At 28.9% G+C, this 19,080-nt stretch overlaps 1 long non-coding RNA gene across 2 annotated transcripts; it reads right to left on the reverse strand.

Moving 5' to 3' along the window:
* Nucleotides 1-8,370: 8,370 nt before the first annotated feature.
* LOC116405913 lies at nt 8,371-12,736 on the reverse strand. 2 transcript variants are annotated; one of them, XR_004218995.1, is made up of 6 exons: nt 12,512-12,736; nt 10,919-10,992; nt 10,738-10,798; nt 9,745-9,798; nt 8,551-8,687; nt 8,371-8,431 (listed from the first exon to the last, which is right to left on the reverse strand). It is a non-coding gene; the product is annotated as an uncharacterized LOC116405913 (long non-coding RNA). The 2 variants fall into 2 exon arrangements; XR_004218996.1 differs by lacking the exon at nt 8,551-8,687.
* Nucleotides 12,737-19,080: the final 6,344 nt, after the last annotated feature.

Genomic DNA, 19,080 nt, shown 5'->3' on the forward strand with positions numbered 1-19,080 from the left:
AGAGGAGAAGTCAGTGACATCAGGAATATATATAGATGCAACAAGAGGGAAAATGGTCCATCAAACAAAGAGAAAGAAAATTCACATCGAGACATATCATCTTTTGATTTGCATCTGAGTCACGCTTGATACTTTGATTTTAAAATGTTCTGTTATGAGATATTAGATTTATGTACTTATGTTTTGGTTTATTGGTTTAGTTACATTGAGTTTATAAATTTGTTTAGTTAAATGAAATCTATGATTATTTCTAGATATATGAACTTTATGAACTTATGTTTTAGATATATAAACTTTATGCCTCTATTTGTGAAAGTGGCATGTAAGCTACCTTGTGTTTTCCAAATCGGCACGATGTTCTCACCTTGTAAATCCATTAAAATACCCATTAAAATACATTGCATTTGTACTACACAAAGTATATTGTAGTTAGACACATATCCCAACTTATTCACATAACGAGGATATATTTAACAGTGTTAAATTTGAACACATTTCTTAGGTACCAACGTATAACATGTCCGTTCGAAATAACCAATATGTTAGATTACAAATAAGAGAAATACTTTGAAAGACAACTATGGTTACAAATTATACATAATGTATCTTAACTCTATATGATAATATACGTCATGAATTTTAGATTATTACAACCTCAATGTAAGTTTGAAAAGAATGATACTTGAATTTAATACGAAAAACCTACGATATAGCACACTTGCAAAGTCAACATACTTAGGTGGCTGTAAAATATAAGAAATACTTTGTATTTCAATTAACATAAGATCAATTTTTTTTCGAAACAACCAATCATATCCAATAATAACAGAGAACACTTTGAAGAAATTAAGGGAAATACTAAAACGGTAACTTAACGTTGAATGGGTATTTTACAAAACCTACAATTATGACCTCTTTGACCACACTTATTGCAACGAGCAGTAGTTTTTTTTTTTTTTCTCTAACAATGAAGTAAACCTCTATTTTTTAGGCCTTTCAGCTAGACGTTTAACCTGGGGTGGAATGAGTCCATCGTTGCCACTTTCGTACGTATTCCTAATTCGGTCTACACTACCAATAGGACATGTTGTCTTCTTGTACAAGTTTATCAAATTTGAAACATAGTAGAACTTATCAGTGTACATATGCAAATGAAGATTTTGTACGTAGATAATGCAATACATGCATAGAAACAAGGGATCATATCAAGGTCCCATTGACTACATTAGCATGTACGGTCTAAAATATTGATAGCATATTGTTCCTTACGATGGTGGAATTTCAAATTCATGTTGGATTACAGGATATATATGCCAAATCATTAAAATAAATGTCATGTACAAAAAAGTGCGTAAATAATTATTGCATATATTATTCAAATATCAAACAACTTACATTCATTGATCAACTTTCCCTTGAATTAAAGCTTATTGAATCATATCTTTTGCATATATTGAAAGTCCCATGTGTTGAAAATTTCATTTGGTACGGCGTTCGTTGAATCATTTTTGAACCAAACTACAAATTGATTCTAGAAGTTTAATTACGGGCAATTCTCATGCTTCTTTCATAGTGGAATTCATACTTTTAGAGATGTTGGCTGTAATAACCGAGTAACTTTTTCTCCTAAAAAATGCCCTAGCTCATTTATGTCTTCCAAACCCCTTCCAACTCATGCCTAATTGATGGAGAGAGATGATCAAGTTGTCTCATGTAGTACTCAAATTCCAATGGTGTATATGCTCTAGAACAACTATGGAAGGAATCCTCAATCAGAAGCGACTTATGATTCTTTTCCAAGTTCTTATACAAATGGAATGCACATAATCCATGTTCAGCTACTTCATACACAACATTAAACCCATTTTCTATACTTTTGTGAGCATTAGACACAATTACCAATTCATTATGTTCTCCAAAAACAGCTTTAAGACTATGAAAAAAACCATGTCCATGACAAGTTGTCCTCGAAATCAACAACAAAAGCTAAAGACACAATTTGAGAATTACCATTAATAGTGCAGGTAGAAATGAGTGTACCAAGGTATTTATTTTTCATGCCTGCACCATCAACTGAAATGACTGGTAGACAACAATTCCATGCATCAATTGAAGCAGTGAATGCCATGAAATAATACTTAAATCGACCTTCATCGTTGACTTCTTCAGCCGTATATGTTCCTATAAACAGTAAAATAAAAAATGAGATATTGTTAAAAGTGGACAGGAGAATATGTAAATTACAATATATTTCTATATACTTACCAAATGTAATTTTTTCAAATAAAGGAAATACAGTATATTTGTGGTTTAGTATATCTAGGTTGGTTTTATATCAGTGCATCAGAGAATGCTGACAACATGACATATGAGGCCTCCAGAGTACCCCTAATAAAATTCAATGCAATCACACGCCCTCTCCGAACTTTGTCATAGCTTACATTCACTTCGTGATGAATCTTGATATAACTAATAATACATAAGGACAACATGGAGCCTTGTCCTTCGTTTTAAAAAAAATGACTTCATTCACTAAAAAAAACCCAAGATGTTGCTTGCCTGTGATCATTTTTAATGATGACAACAGCACAATGATGGGTATCCATAAATTTATGAACTATCTAAATATCACTTTCTTTTAATACAAAAGCACGCATATACCAAGAACAAGAAAAATCTATACAATGAATATCAAACGAGGTACGGTTGGACTTAATAGTAACAAATTCAAAACTATTATTCACAACAAGCAAATAAATGGTTTTCTTCAATATTGATTTACTTCTAAACATTAATCCCACTTTAATAGGTATTCTAGCATGCGACGATTCAAATGCATCAGCGTCAATAACCTCTGTATCATGATGTGAATCTTGAGATGTGGATACTTCACTGTTCAAATACGATGTATATCCAGCAGCACCAGCCGATACATAGTCAACCACCACAAAAAGTATTTGTATCAAGATATTTCAACAAAACTAACATAAGCCAAGACACATCCTTATCCTCAACAATCTAAATGAGGTTTGAATTGTTGTAGTCATCCCATACACGATCAAACGAGACATAAAGATTTGAAAATAGAAAAAGTCTACCTGGAATGCATTCTACAATTTCTTGAAACAAAGATGAAAATGGAACATATACCACAACAATACGATAATCAAGATACTAAAAAGTGTTGGCTTTTTGGCCCTTAATCTCAAATTAATTTATTTTAATTATTTAATTAATTTATGTTTTGATGATAACAAATCTAATTTTTTTATTGACAATTTTATTAATTTGAATAAACCATATCGTAGAGCTTGAAAAAATGATTCTAACGCCTCTTGAATCACCCAAATTAAAGTTCAAACGAAGAAAATATTTCTAAAAGAAGCTTAGCGGAAAAATACCCGAGATGGTGACGTGGCGACCAAACATTTAATTTGAACCAATTAGAAAAAGCCACTTGGAGCAATGGAGAAGTAACAAATGTGGCTTTTGGTTATGTTTTATTGGCTTTTATAAAGAAACAATTTTTAAAAAAATGACTTTAATATTATTATTTTTCCTTGTGTCTAATGGCTAGTTTTTTTAAAAGACGGTGAAGTTGCTTTATTGGTTTTTTTTTTTAAACAAAATACTTTGAAAAGATATATTATTATATTATTATTTGTATTGTGTCTAACGGCTAATTGAGTTTAAATCTCAACCAGTCATTTTTCTTTTACTTACATCTAATGACCCAAAATGATTTTGAATTTATCTTTCCTCTCTTTTTAAATACTTCACTTTTCCCAAATTTTAAAGTAACAAGATTATTAAAACTTTACAATCCTCAAAAAGTGCAAAAAAGCCAACATTGTTATTCTCTCTAAAACTTCCAATTTTTATTCTTTTCATCTTATTCTTGAGAGCTTCTTATTGTATTGTGAGGATTAAATTTGTGAGATTCAAATTGTATACTCACTCTTTTAGAGAGTTTTCTTTTGTGTGATTTAAAAACTTTAACATATTGTAACGGTTGGATCCTAACCCGTGGAAAGGATCGGGTTTGCTCTTAAACCCGAAAAAGGAGCAAGAATCGATTCGGCTCAAATCCGTGGAAAGAGTCAAAAGAAGATTTTCAATCAAAATCCCAAGAGATGCTTGAGAAAGTGGATGTAGGTTGAGTTTAACCGAACAACTATAAAATTACGATGTCTTCTTCTCTAACTCTTTTCTAATTATTTTTTAATTTACTTTTAGTTACATATTCTTATTGGTTGAGTTTGATTGCATACTTCTATTCATATTTTTTTTATCAACCTTGTTATTTAACGAAGTTTACAAAGTTTTTTATTTAAATTAAAAAATATCTAATTAGTTGAATTTACTTTTTATTTGTCAAAAAGTTTATTTAAACCCTATTCACCCCCTCTATAATTGCCATATCGATCCAACAGAAAGATCCAATCCATCTACCATCCAAAATAGTATTTACTCGTTGTAAAGTCCTATCAAAAATTTGTTATGATTCTTCTATTGTCTTCAAAAACTAATGCAAAAGGATGTATCGTAAACATTGTAATTAATCGACAAAAAATGTTAAACAAATAAAATAAAGTTTACAAATCTTAAATAGATACATTTTTGGAATTTAGGATCTTAAAAACAAATAACATGTATACTAATAGATATAAAAATGTATAAAAAAGTACATTTTTGGAATATTTTTCAAAATAGATACAACATACATTTTAAAACTTAAAATGCAAATAACATGAAGATTGATATTTCAAACTAATATAAAAAGTGGATAATCCCAAAATATTTTTCTAAAATAGATATAAATAACTTAAATTTTAAAATTAAGAATGTATTATGTATTATAAAACAAGAATAAAGAGGCTAAATAAGAACCTGAAACAACACACATAAGAGAATGAAGAAGAGAGGAAGTAGAGAACAATTTATCTTAATTGTGGTGTGTTTTACAAATGCACCACATACAGATTTATAAGACCCACCATGGTATGAGTTACATATGAAATTCAATGGTATGAATGTTACAACAAGGAATAAATGGAGAGTTATAGAAAGACGGGTAACATATTATAGGTTATGGATATCTACATAATTATATTTACAATACTCCCCCTAGATATCCATATAATATAAAATAAATGCCTCCTTAAAACCTTACTAGGAAAAAACCCGATGGAAAAAAAAATCACAGTGAAGGAAAAAGAGTACATCATTTTATATATTAATAACTGCCTCATTAAAAACTTTGCTAGGAAAACCTAATGGGAAAAACCATAGTCAAGGGAAAATGAGTGCAGTATTTCTATTCCTTGAAGGCAATATTTCTACTCCCCTTATGAACACATCACTTGAGTTCTTTGAGTCGTCGCATTCCAATGTTATGCACTAACTTTTCAAATGTTGATGTGGGTAATGTCTTTGTGAATAAGTTCGCCAAGTTGTCATTTGAAGAAATTTGTTGAACATTGATGTCACAATTTTCTTCAAGGTCATGTGTATAGAAGAGTTTTGGTGAGATATGTTTTGTTCTATCTCCTTTTATATACCCTCTTTTAGTTTGTGTTAATTGTCCTCAAATAATAATGTTGGTAGATTTTTATTAAAAGACAAACCACATGTTTCTTGAATATGATGAGTCATTGACCTCAACCATACACACTCTCTACTAGCTTCATGAATTGCAAGAATTTTTGCATGATTCGATGAAGTGGTCGTATGGGTTTGCTTTACAGATCGCCAAGATATAACAGTTCCTCCACATGTAAACAGATAACCTATTTGAGATCTTGCTTTATGTGGGTTAGATAAATATCCAGCATCTGCTTAACCAACTAAATCAAAGTTTTATTTGTTTGAATAAAACAAACCCATATCAATGTCCCTTGAAGATAACGAAGTACATGCTTAACTCCATTCCAATGTCTTTTTGTTGGAGAATAACTATATCTTGCTAATAAATTTATCGAAAATGCTAAATTTGGTCTCGTGTTATTAGCAAGATACATTAGTGCACCTATTGCACTAAGGTATGGTACTTCAGAACCAAGTAATTCTTCATTATCTTCTCGAGGTCGAAAGATATCCTTTTTCATATCTAGTAATCGAACCACCATTGGAATGTTCAATGGGTGTGCTTTGTCCATGTAGAATCTTTTTAAAATCTTTTATGTATATGTCAATTGATGAGTAAAAATTCAATCGGCTAAATGCTCGATTTGCAAGCCCAAGGAAAAATTTTATTTTGCCAAGACCTTTCATCTCAAATTCCTTTTGAGATATTCTATTGACTTTGAAAGTTCTTTAGGAGTTCCCATTATATTTAAATCATCAATGTATACAGCTATAATAGCAAATCCTAACTGTGATTTCTTAATAAAAACACATGGACAAATTGGGTTATTTTGATAACATTCTTCCAATAAATATTCACTTAAGCGATTGTACCACATTCGTGCTGATTGTTTCAATCCATGTAATGATCTTTGTAATTTGATTGAACATAATTCTCTAGAGTTTTAATTATATGATTCAGGTATATCATTCAAAGATTTTTATATAGATTTCATTTTGCAAAGATCCATACAGGCATGTTGTAACTACATCTATAAGATGCATGTCAAGCTTTTCACATGGCCAAGAGAATGAACCACCCTAAAAACGTTCAATTATTTAACTAGTTCGATTTCATTTTCTTTATGATTTTTTTGCAAGTTAAGACAAAACATATAACCTCATATTCTTTCGAGAGAAATTTTGTTGTCTTTGAAATCTCTTCAGGAGTTTCTACTCAAATCATCAATAATGTATAATAAATCTCAATTGTGATTTCTGTTAAAAGCATATGGACAAATAGGGGTTATTTTTATACCCTCATATCAACAAGAATGTAATAAGGTGATGATATTCGTCTGGAATATTTTTATAACTCTCTTATTGTTGAATCATATGATTTTCGAACCTTTAATCCTTCAAGGATAGAATTAATAATAGATTCATATAAATGTATAATGACTACATCCATAAGATGTATGTTAAGTTTTTCATACATAGTAACATATGTTAGATATCTAATGGTATTGTATCCACCATAGGAGAATATGTATCTCTCATATAACCAATACCAGTTCTTTGCAATAATTATTACTACTAGTTCTCAAAATTGAAAACATAAGTTTATTTTGATTGGATTGTTTCTTTTCACATAAGTCAATCCTTTATGTGTCGTCGCGACATTGTTCAATATGTCTAAGTACATATTACTTATTTTCATAAATAATATCGTGAGTAACATTGTATGCAAAAATGTTGTCAAGTTATTTAAGTATGACTCAATCTTTTTCTTGCCATGACATATAATTTTATCGAGATCTCCTTACTATCCTTATCTACTTTAAGGTTCTTATGAGTACTCCTTTTTAGGATTTCTTCTAGAATATCCATATTCTTAACTAAGCCATTAATCGATTTATTCTTCGAGGATCCTTTTCCTTGGAACTCGCATTTGTTTATCACGCTTCAAGCGTATAGTATTGACAACTTGTTGTACTGGCACTAGTAGAAAAGTGGTCTACGACGACAGTTATTTACTGTCGTAAACGAAAATCGCGACAGTTATTTTTAGTCATAGAAGCGGGAGTCATGGAAAGTCCTTCGATGACAGTTTTTAAAAATTGTCGCAATAAGTTATTTTATGACATGAAATAAATGTCGTTAATCAGAATTCAACGACGTTGAATAACTGTCATATTTTATTTTATGACAACAAATAGCTATCATCATTTGTGTATTAACGACGGTTAAATAAATGTCGCGAATTCATTTATTGTGACATTTTTTAATTGTCATGAATATGTTAATCGCGACAGTTTTTTTGTATAAAAATGTCATTGTTTTGCTATTGACAACTTTTTTTTCCTGTCAAATATAGGGCAATCGTGACAATTTATTTTATTAAACAACTGTCATCGTTTTCGGATTGACAACAATTAATAACTGTCACAAATTCATTTATTACGTTATTTATTTATTTTCTCTTGCAAATTTCTCAATTTACTACGGTTTTTAGTTTTTTCCTGTTCTCCTTGTCGCTCCACCATTACACGAACTATTTGAATGACAATAATATAGCTAAGAATGACAATTTTGAATTTATAATATTGACACCCATATAGAAAAAAGTAGCCAACACTTTAATATATATTTGATATAATACAATTTATAATATTCGTACATTTCCAATCAAGTGTCAACAATTTACAAGTACGGAATCCCAACCCTTAATCAAAAAATATTTTAAATAGCATTAGAATACATCTAACAAGATTTTCTGCAGAAGCATAAACGACCAACCGAGAATGTCCGTCTCTGAAAATATTCTTTGAAAGAAAACTCATGAAGTTGTCGACTCCGGTTGAACCTACAAAGACAACATGAATATAAGCATCCATAACACATACATTTGTGAACCAACATTACCACAACAAAGAAGAAAATCGATAACAATGATTTTCAATCATGGAGATGTCTAAAATTCACCTTTTAGCTAGGATCTTGGGAGGTTGATCTTGTCTTTAGCTTGTTATATTATAGAAGAAATTTGTTTCCCAAAAGTTGTACCAAATGAATTACACAATATTTGCACAAAATGAAGTTCCAATGAATAAAGAGCCAAACTAAAAGGAAAAAGAAAGGTGTATCAATAACAAACCATAATCTGTCGCAATGATCATGCTAGAAAGTGTAAGAGAGGGAAAATAACTGTAGCATCCTAGCAGGTATATTGTTGGAAACACAGAAACCACCCTCTCAAAATAGTGAGTCATGACAACTGGTCAGTGTGAAACCAGTCAGCCTAATACTCGAATAGTTGACAAAGGGGTGGGGGTTGATGTTGATGTTGATCTGAAGAACTTTCCTGTTCTTCTGGCTGAATCTTCTCGACAGTTTCTGGGGAATGGGGTGTGGAGAGATGGGCTGAGGAGAATGGAAGAGAAGAATTTGAAGGATATGAATGAGAAATGGGTTTTGTTGCATATTGAAGGGGCTGAGCTTAAGGCAAGAAAGACTGCTTTATTAAAGCAGCAACTTAGAACTACAGAGACTAATGAAGATGTGAATTAGAATTATGATTTCATTTCTGATTTTACAATAGATAGTTACAGACAGAGAGCATTTTCTTATTGTCAATGTTGTTGAGTTGTTCCTTGTATTTTCGATTATGAAGTAATGGTAGAACTTAGATTAGGTGCACTTGTATTGTATAATTGTATTGTTATTAAATCAGCATGGTGAAGATTTTCAGACCAAACAATGAGGTTACCAAGAGATTTAAGTTTGAGATTATTTTTGTTCTTTTTTCAAGGCTCTAAACAAAATAGGTTCCTATTTAGAATTTCGACTCAAAGTAATGATGCACTTAATAAAAAAGTTTAGATTGGTGCTACTAATTTTCATTAATTCAACCAATAATTTTATTGGGTGATTTTCATGAAAACCAAACCTATTATCTTTGAAATCCTGCCCTTTTCGTAACAAAAAGAAACTGGCTCATGCAGAATATTCTTATTTACAATTCATTAATTGATCCAGTAGCATTCATCTAAGGTAAAAAAGGTAAAGTCGGGACGTCCCCTATTTGAAATAAAGATGAAGAATAAAAGAACGAAGAAACAAAGTTGCAGCAAGTAAATTGAGAAAGCGTACTAAATCAAGATTTGAAAGAGATCTAACCTTCTCAATACCCAGGCCATTGAGATTCATTTATACCGTTCCAATCTCTTTGGCCTAAATCATAAACCAAAGAATTTAAAACAAATTTCACACCATCCAAATGATAGATGTATGTGGCAGCAAGTAGTTCACTAAAGTGGTACAAATACTCAAGACTGGATGTTGCAAAAATGAGAAACTAGCATACACCCATTAAAAGAAAAGGAGCACGATCATGATTCACAATCAACAAAATCCATCTTTTGTTCTAAAAATCATAGAATTTGGAAGTTACACAACATAAAAATAATTCATCTCTACACATAAAGTTAAGAATCAAGATCCATAAAACCCATTTTTCCTTCTAAATTCAAGGAACCGCAGTGTCCAGCAAAGATACAGAGCATATGCATATATATAAGCCTCCTCTACTAACATACAGAGTTCAAGGTAAACATAGAAACTCCTGCATATTTACTAAGCAAGAAAATTGACCACAGACACCAGGATATTTCATTTTAAAACCATTATATGCTTATGACTGAATATTAACTTCTTTCTTTCTGGATAGTAGCACCTCACAAAATCAGTAAAATAAAGCAATCATTATTTAGCAGCGAACGCATTTTGTTGAGTGTGATTCTCCTGCTGTTGTTGGTAGTTTAGGGGCCTCATGAATAGCATGATATGAGGTTCGAGACCCTAAATTATCAATCCTTTTTCATTTAACTTCTATCTGAAATACTCAAAAACATTGTTTCAACTTCATGCAACCATCAGCCAAATCAAAGAGAGAATATCAAGATCATATGAAAATATAAAAGATTAGAAATAGGGAAAAAAACTGTCCACGGAATAATATCTATTTCATAGGATCTCTCAAGAGTGATATCTAAACCGGAAATAAGAATTCAACTACTAAACTAAGTTTCGTCCCAATCAATCTGATAATACTTCCTTTCGTAACAAAATCAAGACACATAAATTTGAAACTAAGAAAACAAAATTGCTTACTTCCGAGAGCAGACGACTCTTAGGAAGCAACTTTGCCACTTCGGGTAGGAGAACCACGTGCCTGCACCAATGAATCCAATTAGACATCGAAGACAATAAGAATGAACACTTCCAAATCCAAACAATCCTTCAAGACAGCGAGTAACAATGGAGTTGGAAACTGAGAGTAAGAACACAATACTTGTACTCATAAATGTTGTCGAAGTACTTCTCAGAGTACTGAATCTGATCCATCTATCACTGTGTGGTATTCATCTTGCAGAGAGAATTACAATACAACGAAGCGAATTCAATGGTTTTGATCGGGGAAATGAAGCAACGTATGAATAGTGAACTTAAGCCTCAACTAGGGCTCCAGAACCCGACGAAAGGGCATAGTATTTATATAAATACGTAAACGAAATTCAAAGTCGGCCAATCATTTTTAGCCACGTGTATCGCAGTAAGGAATTTTTTCTTTTTAATTTTGTACTTTAAAGTATTTTAGCTTATGGAAAAGTAAACGAAACTCACATTTTTTCCTCTTCCCTAATAACTTCTAAAAATGTTTGTATACAACTTTCAAAAGTTTTAACTTTTTTTCGATTCTCCAACAAACAAAAAACTTGAATTAAAAAGGCATAATGAGCAAACGTTCCACAATTATTGCAGCTTACTTACATCTAAAAAAGAGTATAACTTGATGGTAAATGACACGTCTTTCCAAAGGTTGCAGAGGTTTGATCCCCTCCTACCACAAATGAATTACCGTTTAAATATTAAATTTGAATCTTCAAGAGTTATCTATTCATCTTACTAACAGAACGTCCTTTTAGAACAATGGCAAACAGAATGTTTTCTACATATTTAACATTGATATTAAACTACCAACTCAACATTATAACTGCTATATTCAATTTCTCTCTTCAAACCCACAATCATGTTCAAATTTAAAACATCCATGATCACAAATTCAAAGAATTACATCCTCTGGATGAAAAAAAACACCAATAAAGTCATAGCAAAATACACTATGGAATTTAAAGCCGAGAACAAAATTTTGGAAAGCTTTCTTTACCCAAACACTTTCTTCCTCCACAAGCCTTCACCAAACTAACTACCATCCTTTTTCGTTTTCTTTTTTTTTTCTCCTTCTGTACACTAGCAAAAAAAATTGGTTAACCCTATCATTCATCAGGGTTGTATGACCATTTTTTTGTTACACCCAACAAAAAAAAAAAAGAAAAAAAAAGCAACATCCCTCCCCTTCCCTCCCTATGTATAGATTTCATCAGGGCAAGTGGGGTTACTTCATTTGCTTTCCACTACAAAAGAATTTCATCCACTGTCAGCTACCTAAGTTCTACTATGTTTCATCTTCAGCTTCCTGGGTTTGCTGCACTATTAATTACAGATATTTCGGTACTAGATGAAACCTATTTACAGATTCTTTAAAATTAAACTCATGAATATAGACTCCTAAATCTCTTCTACTTTTTATTCATGTTCAAAAACTAAGCCAAAACTCCTAAATCTCTTTCATAAAAACCAAAATACAAAAGAAAAAATAGTTATTCAAATTTTATTCTTTCTTTAATGAAGTTTGACCAAAAATGGAACTTTTATACTTGAAATTGAATTGCAAACAATGATTCAAAAAAAAAAAGTAACCTTACTTTTAAAAAACCAAACACCAAAAACAAAATAGCTGCTAAATAATCAAGCAACTTAACAAATATAAATTAAATTTAAGAAAAAAAGAAAAGAAAAGAAAGAGGATTGGAAGAGAAATTACTTGGGCAATAGCTAATACCGAAGCTTTTCAAGTGACAAACAGAAGGAAGTTGTAAAAGCTTAATCTCTTGAATCTCTAAGCTCTTGATCTGTTGATTCCCATTATGTGTCTGTTGGAGATGGTCGACGATGTTCGGATACGGGACGTGGTGGTCGGATTGAGGATGGATGTCAAAATCGTGAGCGAAGGGTGAGGGTGAAGTTTGCACGAGGGTTTAAGAATTGGAGGAAATTGTGATTTAATATTTTTATTTTAAATGAATTTTATTTTAATAAATAAATAAATTTTATTTTATATGACAACAAATAACTGTCGCGGAAAGTGGAATCCGAAAAATTCCGTCTTTTCCCGCCAAAAACGCGAATTTTAACCTTTTGTGACAGTTTTTTTTTACTACTTTCCATTTTAGATATATACAACTGTCATAATATGTACTTTTTCTTATAGTGTGGGATATCATTCTTAGATGGTATCTTTGTAACCACTATAACTCAGTTACTTTCTTACTATAGTAAATGTTTCATAAATGTATTTGCATTTGATTTGATATCATTTTATTACAAATGAGATATCTTTTGAACTTCTAGTTCAAAGTAATCTGTATAATTATCAAAATGGGACAATACTTATGCATTTTATTCAATTGATTTTCCAACATTTTCTTAATTTCTCCCCCTAATGTTGGAAAAATTGTCTCATTAATGAGAATTAGGAAACTGCACAACAAATATTCCATCCATCCGGAGTTTAATTGTTCCATTATCTTACATGATCTTATGTAGATTTAGAAGCTTTGCTATTCAAACATAAGCTACAGGATGTTTGTTCACTTATCTCAATCAATTATCAAATGTTTGAGATGCAAACTCACTAGCATTCTCAAAACAAAATAGTAAGCATATCTTTGACCATCAACAAAATGCGCCAGCAAGAATTAATAAACCATGAATTTAATCTTCCAAAAGCATGAGAGTGTCAATTTCAATTTTCGCTAATGAGAATTTGATATTTAACCTCTTGAGAACAAGAAACCTTGCCAATTTATTACATAAAAGAATCTTCTAGATCTGTCAATGTATATTTCCAATCATGCATCAATTTCATTATTGACCCAAAATGACTCTCATGTCAAATAAAATTATATTTGGATGAATGAACTTCAGGTTTATTGTTGCATATATATCAATTACACGAATGCTTGTATAATATAATTGAGAAGTAAAAGCACACAAATTTTCTATATGCACTACCCACATAAGATTATGTATATATGCATATTATATATTATTCTTATAATCAATCTCTCTAGATGATATCGATTACAACATATACCTTCCCAATTTACTAAACTTCTCTTTAATAGATTTACAAAGATAGTAAAGTATATCAAGACTATCAAGTCTTAAAGATATATTGTTTACTTTTAAGTATAACATGCATGGATGTATTGTATGCAATACATAAATATCAATTATTATTCTCTCTAAGAGATAAAAGAAATCCAAAAATTTTATTCATATATAAATGAGAAAAAAAAATACTCATCTCTTCAAGAGATCGTAAGTAATCTATGATATCCAAATAATATCATATTTATAAGGTTAAAATAAAAATTATGATCTCTTCCAAAGATACAAATAATTTCTCAAAATTGGCTTTTATACATTGCTCTCATTTTCATCGTTAAAAAGTTTAATTTTTCAAATATACTCTTAATGTACGACAAGTACTAGATTATTGTATCTTTTCCAAAATATATTTAGAAAATAAAATTATCATATAAATATGTATAAATCTAATCAAATAAATATTTCTTCTCTGTTAACATAATTTTGATCTTACTAAATATCGTAACATTCACTTTAAAGAATGCTATTAAATTAGTTTATCGAAATTTACCATTTTTTTATAGAAACAAATGTTCAATTGCTGATATAATGTTTCAAACTTTCTCTCCCAAATTGTTATTGCCAAGAGTAAAGATGTTTTGACATATGCAACTACGAGTGCACACAAAACAATAAATACTAACTGATTTATGCAACTATAGGTGCATTAAATCAAAATTGGGTTTAAGAAGTAATTAACTATTATACGTAACTTTCATAAACTTTATCATAAGAGAATAATCAAATATATATAATCACTATATATAAAATTTTAAGACTCACAAATTCACATAAGAATAATTAAATATTCAACAATCAAATAAGTTTGAATGCAAGTATGCAAACAACAAAATTAAAGATAATATTAAAAATGTATTCTTATATTTGAAAAGTAATCTTAACATATAAAAGATAAACACTATCACAATATTTGTCAAAAAGAATGTGATCCAACGAAGAAAATAAATATCCTAATTAAATTTGTCATATAAAACAATTATATTGGAAGATACTAATTCAGAAAGCATTTAAATCAAATCCTTCAAGTATAAAAATTATAGTTAAAGACATGAAATTATGACATGAAATACTTGATTTTCAATATTTTCCTATATTGAATCACTCAAAATATGGTTATTTGAGTTTCTCAAATATAAATTTTATTCCTCTAACAATATATAGATATTTTATCCACAATCCATGAAATGCTTATCCTCGACAAGAAAAGGTTGTGATGAAGATCTATGCACATATACCATATGTAATAAGCTAATTAAAAGTCTAAATTTTTAGAGGATGGAGCTTGTAATCTAACAAGTATATATGTCTAAACAAATTCAATATGATTAAGAAACTTGGAGACAAACAATGGTCTAATTCACTTAAATACAAAGTAACATTTCTAAAAGATTTTCTTTAAAAACTAACAAATGTCTTTTAAGCCACAACTCAAAATTTAGTGCTCATATAAAAGGTTGTATGAGTTTTACAATGTTATTAGATCAAAAGTAAAATATAAATATATTTTAACAATCAATTTGTAAACACATAACTTTACATGTATGATTAAAGTAGAGTACCCACATTCTTTGAACTTTATGTTTAAATTCAAGAAAGATGAATGATGGTGGTGAGAAGATAAATGATGAATACACCAAATATACATAAGCAAGGTCACCAAAATTAAAACACTTACCGTACCTGAATGAAATTCTAAATACCTCAAAACCATAGAGAAGATTCCAGTGGATCTTTTCAAAGCCAATTTTTACACAATCTCCAAAGTGGCGAAACTCGTGTTGATAACGTGTTATAAAACAAGTATAAAGAGGCTAAATAAGAACCTGAAACAACACACAGAAGAGAATGAAGAAGAGAGGAAGTAGAGAACAATTTATCTCAATTGTGGTGTGTTTTACAAATGCACCACATACAGATTTATAAGACATCCCATGGTATGAGTTACATATGAAATTCAATGGTATGAATGATACAACAAGAAATAAAGGGAGAGTTATAGAAAGATGGGTAACTAGGTTATGGATATCTACATAATTATATTTTCAATATTATGTATATAGATTATTTATTTATTTTTTAAAAATATATATAACTGTCGTAAAAATAGAATTTTTTAAAATAAAAAGAATAAAAATATTGATAAATATAAGTTGTGCTGAATTTATGGAATTTAATCTAAAATATAATTTCAAATTGTTACTAAAAATAATATTATGCATTATTTAAATATAATTACCGACATTGTTTATAAATGATTTAAAATATAATCAATTGAAAATCTTGTAGATATAATTTTCATTATTAGCGTGGTTGCTCCAATTTTGTTGAGCAACAAAATTCTAAATTTAGTTATGATTTACTAAAAGTTAAAAGATAGTTTGTAAAATACTCTCACCTTAGGTTGGAGCCAATAAAATACATGGTACTGTGAATCTATGAATTATCCTATAACTAGAGATAGATTCGAAATTACTATAATCAAATAAATGGGCATACCTAACTTTTGCAATTTTTCTTATTTATGTCGCCTTTTGTCACTATTTACAATTTTACCCTTTCTACCGTTATCTCTTTTTATTAATGCATTTCTTTGTATAATTCACTATAATCCTTCTATTTAAAGAAGTGACTTATACAGGTGTGAAGGTGGTGAACATTTTTAAAAGAAATTATGACTTAGGACACTAAATTGTGATGGTGAATATTTATCTTAAATTTTAGGATATTTAACTTTTTTTTTTTATTATTATTAGTATTATCATCATCATTATAATAATATGATATGCTTTAATTGGATTAGAGGTAAGAGATTTTAAAGTCAAACCTTTTGATGGATGATAGAAGGTGAGTGTTTATGTTATGTTTTAGGGTTTAGGGGCTTCGTTTGGTAGTCTTGGTATTTGTTCAAAACCCATAAGAATTTGGTAAGAAGTCATTTTATTTACACTTTACCCGTACATTCATTTTTACAACCCTTTAGAAGTTGAGTTGGTTTCTAAAGGGTTCGATTTAAATACGGGGTTATTAACTATTATAGCCTAAATGTGAGTGTCTTATTGCAAGTTGGATCTAATGTTGACAAATTTTTAATTAAATGTTCTAATGTGATTTAATTTTACACAAATGTAGAATCCAAAAGACCAAACTACTAATCTTTATTATTAATAATATATTTTAAAAAATTAATAGAAAAATCAAATAAGAAAAGTGGACCACACGTTATTAAATTGTGAAATATAGTATATCGGTAAAAAATTTCGATAAATTTTTTCAATAAAAAAAATTTACAATGAATGGAGTATATATGTCATGTAATGTACAATATATACCTCTATTTACAGTTATTCAAGTATATATAGCACATCATTCTTTTTTTGTTTTGCATTGTTATTTTTCTTACATTTTCATGTAGTTTAATAATTTCTGATACATATTTATTATATTTCAACAAATTTGCATTGATTTTCATATATTCGAAGTTAATTTGTAAAATCTTACCGTGACCAAAATTGTTTTCGATTTAAATAGATCATCACATACCCCTATATATTTAACATAATATTAGCTACAATATATGTGTGCATATTTTGCATTGTATTTTAATTTTGTAACAAATTTTACATTACGTGAAACTACAAATTTATATTAAAAAAAAAAAAAAGTTGAATGAGGATAGACAAGAAAAGAAGAAAATAAATAAAAAAAGAAAAAGAAGGAAACTAAGAGGAAAAAAACCAGGTGAAGAGAAAGGAGGAAATAAAGAGAACTCAAATAGATCACCCATACAGTGTATAATATATTATATAGTATGTCTATTATACTTATACATATACTTTGTAATATTTAAAACTTACGTGGATATTATTTAAAAGGCTAAAATGAATAAGAAAGGTGAGGAAAACAAATTTGCAAGGGAGGATGTGTATGAGGTACTGCTAATGATATTTTATATATATTGTATAATATAAGACATTTTATGTGTCTGTTGTGTGATGCTTAATATTTAATACTTAATTATATTTAATATACACGGTAACATATAAATTGATCAGTGAAAAGCATTGTAAATGTGGAAGAAGAATGTGAAATTAGGATGTCGGATAAAATTCAATAAAGATAATTTTATTCATTTTGTACAAATGCTTAATATATTATTACCATATTTGATTTAATTTTATATCATATTAAAATTGGATCCCTAATAAATGATATTTTATTATTAAATGAAAATAAAAGTTGGAGTTATTTATTACATTAATTAGATAAGTTATAAAATATATAATAAATGTGATATCATATAATTATGGTATTATATTATATATACTTCTAAAAATAAATATTATTTATAATTGATGTGAAGGATAAAACGATCATTAAAAATCACGAAATCTTAATTAAAAAAATAAATATTTGAGACGTTTATGTAAAACCATATCTAAAGTAGGTGATTCCTCTCGATATTACTTTAAACAAATATTAAAATTTTTAGTTTGGTAGGCATTAAAGCTTCACTAAACTAGCATGGATGATTTTTTTAGTTGCTTTAAGTTGGAATTATTAGAATAAAATAAAACATTAAAGGACAAAGACAACATTAACAAAAATAATATATATATATATATATATATTATATAATATATATATATTATATTATATATATATATATATATATATATATAAAAGAAAATAATAAAAATAGTAAAAATTTCATATTATATCAATAACATTTAGTGATATTAGTGATATCATTCTATCAGTGCATTGATAGTTTGCTATCCTTCGTAGAACCCAAAAATTTTCGATATAGCTCGTAAATATTTTAATTTATTTTGTTATTTCAAAAAATACTTCTTTATATATTTTGTCATTGAAATCTAAAATTTTATTTATATTTATATTTATAATTTTTTATCATATAATAGAGCATTATTATTTTTTATACAATAGAACATTGATTCGTGCCTCCTTTCAATATCAAATTCATTAGCATATGAAAATGTCTTATAAAATGAAAATTTATACCCAATACTAATCGGAGCCTCCATCATTTTTTTTGTTAACAAATTGGAAGCAAAAAGAAAAAAAAAATCAACCATATTTTCTTCAAGTTTTCTAGTATAGTAGGTTGCAAGTATTCCGAAGATTCTTACTTCCTTGTAT

This window comes from Cucumis sativus, unplaced genomic scaffold, assembly GCF_000004075.3.
Source record: "Cucumis sativus cultivar 9930 unplaced genomic scaffold, Cucumber_9930_V3 scaffold46, whole genome shotgun sequence".
NCBI classification, from domain to species: Eukaryota; Viridiplantae; Streptophyta; class Magnoliopsida; order Cucurbitales; family Cucurbitaceae; genus Cucumis; species Cucumis sativus.